This window comes from Colossoma macropomum, unplaced genomic scaffold (assembly GCF_904425465.1).
Source record: "Colossoma macropomum unplaced genomic scaffold, Colossoma_macropomum, whole genome shotgun sequence".
Taxonomy (NCBI): domain Eukaryota; kingdom Metazoa; phylum Chordata; class Actinopteri; order Characiformes; family Serrasalmidae; genus Colossoma; species Colossoma macropomum.
In genome coordinates, this window is record NW_023495168.1 from 148,601 (window position 1) to 158,665 (window position 10,065).

Consider the following 10,065-nt stretch of genomic DNA (forward strand, 5'->3'; position numbering starts at 1 on the left):
GCTTTCTTTTATTATTTATGTGTTAGCTCTACACTGTGGGATGATTGTGTTGCTTTATTTATCTATAGTGTATAGTGCCACCTGCTGTTTGTCCTGTATGGTGCTTGAGAATATGTTTCACACGTATCCCCAAAGGACAAAACTGCTTTAAAAAAAAGGAAAGACAAATTAAAATAAAAGCAACAATCTTTGAATAAAGCAAACAATTTCAAAACAAAGAAGGAGACATCTTCTAATTAAATGTGACATCTTCAAATAAAGGAATATATCTTTAATGAGAACAACACAGGCATAAACCAAAACAAAATAACTTCACAAAAACAAATGTTTAAATGAAAGCAAGACATCTTTAAATAAAGACAAAACATTTTTAAATAGAAGGAAGAAATCAAAAGCAGACATCTTCAAATAAAATAGCACATGCTTAAATAAATGCAAGGTAGGTTTACAAAAAGCAAGACATCTTTAAATGAAAACAGAATATGTTTTAAGTAAAAGCAGACACTTTTACAAAAAGGCTGACAGTTTGAGATAAAAGAAGATATCTTAAATAAACTCACCCTGTAAATGGCCAGGGTGAGTTTAAAGTATTAACTGAAACAAGGCATCTTTAAACATACATACATACATACATACATACATACATACATACATACATACATACATCATCTAAACCGCTTATCCTTCTGGGTCGTGGTGGGGTGCTGGAGCCTATCCCAGCTGTCATTGGGCGGAAGGCAGGAAACACCCTGGACAGGTATCTTTAAACAGTTTTTCCTTTTTTAAAAAGTAGTCTTGCCCTTTAGGGTCATCAAAAATATCCACAAAACCAGAAAAAACAGAATAAAACAGTAATTTTTTGGGCTTCAGAGTTTCCCAAACATTTGCAACTCATGGCCAACACAAACAACCTCAAAAGCTTCTTCAGATTTAGCCAATCAGATCGTCTTTTTGTGACTCACCTAAGTAGAAGACTGAAGTGGCAGTCTAAAGTTTTGTATCAAGCCAGAATGTGCAAAAATGTATTTAGTCTGTTAATTAGTATCTTTAGTTCCCAAACTTTTAAAAATTATGATTAAAAGGAAGGGTGATGTAACACAGTGATAGACAGATAGATTCAACTTTATTGTCATTGCTCAGTACATGTACAAGGCAACGAAATGCAGACAACATCTACCAGAAGTGCAAATAGTAGCAATAGTGCAAAACAGACAGTGCCAATGTGCATTAATAGGCATAATTACAACATATGTAAGAAATATATAACTATATGAACAAAATATACACAAATTACAAATCTATCTATCTATCTATCTACCTACCTACCTACCTACCTACCTACCTACCTACGATCTCCAACGAAAAACTCTCTACGTATCTCCAAAATAGTAACTTTACAGGAGAGGGCAAAAACTTTCTTTACTATGAATGTAACTTGATGGAAAAAGTTTTTATTCTAAGTTTGGAGAATTTCTATTGGTCTAATCATCATGAAATTGTAAAGGTGCACTCTGAACACACTGTGCCCCTCCAGCTCCACCGCGCTGCTTGGGAAGCCGGTGTTCAGCCAGGTCCCTGTAAGAACAATGATGTGTTACTCTCTGATCCATGTGTGTGTTGTAGTCCAGAGTCGTAGTTCATCCATTCTGTTCGCCAAAGACCGAACATTGGTGAGAACAATGCTGGGAACAGATGTCTGGTGTGGGTTTAGCCTTAGCTTAGCCTGTAGTCTGCCTCGCTTTCCCCGCCGAGCTGGCTGTACAGTCAATGGCACTCTTATTATTTCCCGAGGGAGTTCCAGTACAATACAAACTGTATTACTGCAGCTATATGAGATGCTTGCCTTGCAGTTTCATATGAAAAGAGCGGAAATCAAAAGATTAATAACTACTAAAAAGCGAAATCCGGAGAGACGCTGATCCTCGCATTGTGCATGAGGCACCGTCTTTAAAGGTGCGTAAACATGCATCTGTTCCAACATTTTTGAGTGTGTCGCAGGCATCAAATTATTAACACTTATAAATTAAGTTAATGCTTACAAAATACAATTATGTTGGTCAGTGAAAACACTTCCTTTACTTTTGTCAGATAAATATTGAAGAGAATGAACAAATCACAGATTCTTGTTTAAATTGGATTTTACAAAATGCCAAACTTGTCCAGAAATGAGCTTCATATCATGTTTGCATAATGAAATGTTTGCAATTAATGTAATGAATTTTTGCAGTTCAAAGGAGTACAAACACGGACCACTGGGGGCGGGGGCACAGCCCACAGGTTGACAGTATGACAGTATGACTCTGCAATGTGCTGTTTTACTAAGTAATAACTCTTTGGTGAATTACCTTCTATAATTTACTGTACTCAAAGCTGCTCATTAACAGGAGTCCTGTTTAAAACAACATTTCAGTAATGCAGTAAATAAACCAATCCAGGTAACAGAAAACAGCGCCTCCATTTTTCTTTCTTCTTCTGTAATCTGAAGACAAGGCAAACAGCTAAATGGAGCTTAACTGAAACAATTAGTATGGCCACAGCCTCTCCTGGTCTTAGTCTTGACTCAGACTCGACTACTAAACGTTTTGGTCTTGACTCATCATTACATCATTTCACTGTTTTTGATAGTATTTTTTAAAAATGGGGTGCATTTTGTCTTTTCAAACTTATCAAAACTAAAAATATTATGATACATATTATGATGGGAGAATGCAGCATTATTGTTCTGTAATAAACTCACATAAAGTACTCTAATTTAATTCTACTCAAAAATGTACTCCAGTACTGTAAGGAGAGTAGTTGTGATTTATTTCTTTTCCTCTTCCCTGGAATCTGAATGTGAAAACCATCCCCTGATCAGTGCATCTTCAGCAGAACAGTGAGGACCGAACTCATTTCTTTCATTAGAAATCAGTGAACTATTACACTTAAACTGACACAAATAAAGGTTGAACTACTCCTCCCAAAGCTAGCAGGCTTCTGATAGGCCCAGGAGGGTAAACGATTCCACTGACACACTGTAGATACACCATGATATGTGGTACACTTCCAGTTGCTTGTGTAACGATTCAAATTTGTGTTAAGTGAAATTAGGTGTGTTGATGGTGGAATTTAAGAAATCTGTTCAGTGGCTAACCTGCATGGAGTTACAGTAATTTTTAATTTTCATAATTTAAGATTAAGAGGTCTGTTGTTAGGCATTACGAAGTAGATATATACATATCTTATACACATATACATATACACATCTTTCATTATTAAAAAAAAAACTCTACAAATATACAAGTCTCACTAAATTCATATGCAATCACATATTGCTAAGATATAATGTTAATACACATCTTTTAAAATTCATATATGGAATTGGAATTAGCTTGGGCCCCTTATGTGTGTTTTCTGTATGAATGTGGTTAGTGTGCTCTATATACTTTTAAGTATGCTCCTTTAGCACAAGGGGTGACTTCTGATGATGGACTGTAAGATTTGCTTTATAACTTAAGTTTGGTAGCTAGAAACTGGGATTGCCTATGTCTTGTACGGAGCCCCGCTGGTGACATCCTGTATAAATAAAAATAATGCGTGGCCACGACTTAGTAAGGCATGGGAACAAGATAATTTTATCGTTGCCATGACTTAGTAAAGCGTGGGAATGAGATCCTAATATGTGGCCACAATGATCTCATTCCCATGCCTTACTAAGTCGTGGAAACGCATTAGAATCTTGTTCCCACGCCTTACTAAGTCTTGGCCATGCATTCATTTTTATTTATATGAGATGTCACCAGCAGGGCTCTGTAGTCTCGTATACATATGACTAACTTTACATTAAACACACTTGTTGTTCTCCATCATCCTCTTCTTGTACAACTTAAAAACCTTTCCATTTTTCTCTCGCCAGCTCAGGGTGGCGTCATTACCGGCTTCCTGTGTCCTCAATTTTCTCTTGATCTATAAAAGAAGGTAAAACATTATCACAAAGTAGCACCAAATGCAGTTTTATCTGTTTTTCATCTGTTTAATGCAGGATTTGTGATGCTTCAAATCCTCACACTGTTAAAGTAACTACCTTAACTACCCTTTTAGTGGAAACATTTGAAGGCCTGATCTCTCAATTTAACACTTTGTCTCATGCTGCAGTCATAAATCTTATGCGTCCTTTTGTACAGTACTCTGTTAGTCATTTTTCAGGAGACTAGATAGAAGACAATCCACTTTAAAAATAGGAACATCAGGGAAAATAAGTGAGTTCAAATCATTTTGAGTTCAAAAATGATTCAGAGATGCAGAGAAAATGGGACTCCTAACAAATGCAAAACTGTCCATATCAGATAAACAGTACTTAAAGCATTGAGAGAAACCCAGCTCTGCTCTTGCTTCTGATCTGAAAAAATCCACAGGTGTTTCTGTCTTTCCTTCAGCTGTGAGAAGATAACTCAGTGCTGTGGGTCTGAAAGAATGTGTAGCTTTCAAGAAGCAATTATTGAAAAAAAAACATGGACAAAAAAGGAGAAAACTACACTAGAACACCAAAACTGGACATCTTGGATGTGGAGCAAGGTTATATAGACTGTTGAGTCTAAATTTGTCGTTGGGATTACTTGGACTGTGAGAAGCAGAAAATACAACTAATTCTAAGACTGAACTTTGGAGGTGAAAAATATCCCTGCAGATTTCTTTGAAAATCTGAAAGTACGTCTCCTGAAAAGAATGTAAGCTGTGTATTGGATATATTTAATATCAAAGAAAAATAAATATCTTATACTGAAAGGGTGTAACTGAATGGAAATTAAATAAATGAAGGATGATCACTGATGTTTGCAAAGTACTGTAGTTGGTATCATGGCCAAATAAGAACTGGTTTAAGCCAGATTTTCTTGCTGGAACCAGAGCCGTATACAGAGAGTAGCATTCAAGTTCAAAATGCTTGATGGTCACGTGATTCATGTAGACTTCAGATAGTTCCAGGAAGTTCTTTGTGGGCAATTTAAACCCATAAACACAGAGTGACAGAACTGCGTCTTTTGGTACTTTAAAGTCAATAAATGCACCGATTTACAATATTTATATAGAAAACCAACGTGTGTGTGTGTGTGTGTGTGTTTGTGTGTGTGTGTGTGTGTGTGTGTGCAGTTACAACAATATGATATATTTTAAAGTCAAATTCGCTACTATTTGAGGATTAAACAGCTGTCGTTACCTGCCTTTCTGACATGTTGGGTTAATGTGAACATGGTTTCAAAGTGTGTTTTCGTTGTTTCACTGCTTTGACTTTTCACTATTATAGATATTTTGTTCTTAAACTTGTATGGTAGTTAAGATCAGTCATATCCTAATGTTTATGGATATACTTAGAGGGAGAGGAAGGGAATGAATGTTTCAACATTGAGATCAGATTAATTTTCAACATAAATAAATATAACTAACATAAATACATCTTTAATTAATGGTTTAGTGGGTAGTTACTAATGGGTAATGGGTAGTTTCAGTAATCCCAAGGCCTAGATAATCTTAATGACTGTAAACTCTATGACTTTCTGAAAGGACAGAAGGAGAAGGAGCCAAAGAAATTTGTTTGGCTTGCATATGAAAAAAGGTGTATTAAAAAGCGTACATTAAAATACATCATATCCGGACAGGACAGGACATAATAAACACATCTATTTATATTTGTTTGTACACATGTAAACATATTTTATATATCTTGTCTTTTTATTATGCACATATTTACTGCGATGGATTCATTAAATAAAGCTATAACGAACTCAAACATGAATAGCCTGGCAGGCAGTTTGTCTGTGCCCTTTTCTCCATGTTGTCCTTGCATACAGTCCCCCACCATGGTTTGCTCTGCTGCATGGAGATGCTTCAAGAAAGGAGTAAAATGTTTGGTTTCTCCACCGACACAGAAAAGAAAAAACTGCTGGATCAAGTCAGCAGGAGCAATTACTAAATTACTTACCATCACAAAAGATTACAACAACAACGTGACACTGCATACGTTTCACAAAGAAAAGCCACACCACTGGAAAGCTTAATGTTTTGTTTATTAAAAATAATGAATAGGTAAAGAATTGCAAAACCCAGGGAGTTGAGACTCAGGGTGCAGGGTGGGGGTGCTGTCTTACTGTAGGGAGTCTCTAGGCTGAGTTCAATCCCCTGTGGTTCTTGCCATTAATCCAAAATCAACTAAACTGCAACATAATGTACAGATAACAGTCAACAGAATCACAAAGCCTGCAAACACTCAATCCATACGTCTTATAATTGTTTACTCTTTAAAGTCTCTAATATGCGCTCTAAATCCACATCAATAGTGACGTATCATGAAAATAGCTCTTTCTTTTTATTGTGTTACCTACGTTAACTCATACTCCAAAATGGATAACCATATTCTCATTTTACCTCCTTCACCTCCTCCCCTCTACAAGCTCTGCCCCAATGTTATATTTAACTAATATTTAAGTCCCACCCACCCCGTGGAAAAATCATGTTTAAAAGCCTTTTCTAAGATTCAACAACGGTGGATGAAACAACATTAAGAGCAGGGATTTTACCATTACTAGGCTGTTTATGGTTAACATTATGGGTTCCTAACTTTACTCAGTACCCTTGCCTGATCTGTTATCTGTTAATGTTTCTTAAATCAACTAATTTAGTCGGGGATAATCCACTGACATACTTTAATATACATGTTAATTTGATTCAGATGTGCTTATTATGTACAAACTGATTCTTTAATAGTTTTACCCTTTTAAAGTGCATCACAACCGGTCTATTCTGCTGAAACTCGGCCGTGCTGCTAGTATTTGCTGCTAACTTCCGGGAACTATTGAGAGGCTCCACGATCCGCCATTGCTGTAAAAAAAATGGTCCATTGGAGTGAATGGAGTTGACACAACTCTCTCTATACGGCACTGGCTGGAACTGAATCCAGTCACTGTTACCATGGAAGAAAGTGCGTCAAACTGACCTTTGTAACACGTGAAAGGCAGATTTGTATCACACAGTGTTTCATGCCATTGTCAGTTCCATGTAAATACCATGTTTGCATATTATATAACCTATTTTATAACACCAGACATTCAAACTGTAGCCTACTGCTGCCAAAGCCTCTTACTTCACTTCAATACGTAACACAGCTTGCTGTGGGGTATGTTGGTCATGTTGTCAGTCAGTCAAAGTGCACAGTCAGACTTGCATTTGCCGGTGAATTTTTGCAAGAATAATTACATTCATTTCAATGGAATTCACCACAATGAGCAATTTTGCATCACAGCCTTCTGGGATGAATGTATTTTGTTTGCAAAATCTCAATTAAATGCAAAAACTATTATTCTTTGCTTAACTATGTAGTGCAATAGAGAGGATTTTCAAAAATGAAATTTTTCCCATAGAGAACAGCCTTCACCTGGGTGCTAATGGTGAACTGCAAAATGCGAATGCAGACACAGATAAGAGGACTATAAGTACATAGACAATACAGATTTCACTGACCTGAGTCAGAATGGCTGTCTTCATAGCAGGGTCATTCAGATCCTTCTGCTCATTAGAGGTCATAATCAGTTTTACTATGCGCTGTCTCAGTGCTGGAGAAAAAGAAATACCAAAGTACAGTAACTAATGCCCACTGAGGAAAACACAAAAAGAATAAAAAAAATTATGAATTGTGTGAAGCTGATGTGGCTGAATGATGCAGTGTTGAGTTACAGAATATTACATAACATTACAAATAGCATTTTAAATGCTAGTTTTAGGCCAGAATGCCCCTTTAAATGCACTGTGGCTGATGGTCTATCATGATACTGGATAAAATCCATGCTGACTGTGAACTGTCAAATGTAAATATATTTTGCTTGTTTTTATCTGCATTGCCACAACAAATGTGACATATGTTGAAAAATCATTTGGGACAGATATCAATGTTGATTTTTAAAAATGTAAAAAATTAAATAGAGTTAAGCTAATGGGTTGATTTTGCTGGACTCCAGTCAATGTCACCATGTAAGAACATGTATCAAACTGACCTTTATAACACATGAAAGGTAGCTTTGCATCACATGGTGAGTCATTTCCATCGTCCGTTCCATGTAGTCACCATGGCGACACAGTTTGCCTTGCCTGTGGGACTCCAGGGTTGTCCTGGCTCCCAGTAGCGGAACGAGGTGCTTCGTCGGTCAGACCATTTCCAGTTGTCGAAGAAGAGGCCGATCCATGCGTATTGTACGCTGCCCAGAAGATCTGAAATGTTCTGATGTTCCTCTTCATTGTGAATGGTGGCCAGGTCAGTATAATGCTGTCGGCAATAATATTGAGCATTTCTCCAACTGTCTCATTTGCTAACATGGATAAATTGTTTAGTCGGTTCTACACACACACACACACACACACACACACACACACACACAGACACACATATAGAGAAAGTTATTACTCACAAAAACCTATGTTTATAGGCCATGTTTTAATGACCACAGGCTATTCCAATTTCCGACTATATAACTTTAGAAAGTCAGTAATGCAACAAAAATCATTTAAGTCTCTCCTTTAAAATTATGAATAATGTCAAAGGGCATGACAATGTCCTTTCAACAGGGTCTAATAAAATATATGCCAACCAATGTTCAGATATCTGATTGGATTTGTAAGCCTTATTAAATTCAGTCGTCTCCAATTCCACCCGCTAGTTAGGACTCCCCCAAACACATGATGCTATCAACGCAAGGAGGGTGAAGGCTAATACAGGCTTCCTCCGAGACCTGTGAAACCAGCCACTGCTTCTTTTCGAACTGCCGTTCACACAACATCATTGGACAGCTGAACGCGCTCGGAGGAAAGCGCCAACCACCAGTTCTGTTATGTCAGCTAACAGACGTTGAGTGATGGGGGGAGAAGGAGGGGCCATCCTACCCACCCAGAGAGAGCGAGGCCAATTGTGCCCTCTTGGATTTCCGGCTGCGGATGGCTGTAGCATCACCAGGGATGGAACTTGCGATCTCCTGATGATAGGGCCAACGTTTGGACAGTTGCACCATGCTATTCAAGCAAAATCTTTTCAATTGGGTGGAAAACTGCCCAATCTGGCAACACTGCACATTCTACACAAGACGATACATAGTCTTGCAGGGCCAGATGTGATCTTGAATCAAGAATACTCAAGACTAGAAGATATAATAAATAAAATATCATCACATCTTACTTATTGTAATTTAAATAGTGTTACTCACCGCTGTAGCAAACAAAATCCAAAACATCTGTACAATAAGCATTAATCCATCCACTGAACTGATATTTCGTGGCACAAAGTCCATCTATGTTTCCACCGTCTGGTTCCAGACTTCTCCAATTCATGTATTGTGGGATCTCTCCTGAAGACCAGCCCCAGCGTCTCGGGGGGGCCTTGTTCAGTCCTATCCACAAAGAACCTACAAACTTAGGATCTACTGCCACCATCAGCTGCTTCATCTCCTCCATGTTGTCTACAGTAGCCAGGTCAGTGTAGTTCTCTCTGCAGTACCTCTGAGCCTCCAACCAAGTCATGTTCTCATTCACTAAGTAATATTGTCGAGAGAGAGCTGAGGCTGCACTACAGAGACCTGAGAGACATCAGCACAGCCATATGAGTCATTTGTGAAAGACATTTAATAAAGCATGCTGGATAGGAAATGTTGGGATTGTCTTTTTTTCCCCAAAAAAATTGTATTACTGGTAAAACAAAGGCAAAAGTTGAGTAAAACTGTTTTTGTGTATCACACTTAGTTGTTTCAGATCTTCAAACAAAATTATATACAAGGCAAAGGTGACCGGAGTAAACACAAAACACATGATCATTTCATTTATAGAAGGAGTAGCTAACTCAAACTGGTCCTCTATGAAAAAGTAAAAGCACTCTTACTTACTCAGTCAACCAATTAACCAATTTGTTGATAATTGGGATCAAGTAAACTGGACACACCCATGCTTGATTTACTGCCAGCCCTGCTGAATCTAAACATCACTTAAATAGAACCTTTCCAGCGATGTGAATTAGGCTAAAAGGTCTCAACAAACAGTAAACTATGCCAGGATCAA

General features: G+C 37.6%; 1 long non-coding RNA gene across 1 annotated transcript; it reads right to left on the bottom strand.

Moving 5' to 3' along the window:
• Window positions 1-3,852: 3,852 nt before the first annotated feature.
• Window positions 3,853-9,560, bottom strand: LOC118801069. The gene is made up of 4 exons (XR_005006445.1): window positions 9,222-9,560; window positions 8,022-8,361; window positions 7,492-7,583; window positions 3,853-3,945 (listed from the first exon to the last, which is right to left on the bottom strand). It is a non-coding gene; the product is annotated as an uncharacterized LOC118801069 (long non-coding RNA).
• Window positions 9,561-10,065: the final 505 nt, after the last annotated feature.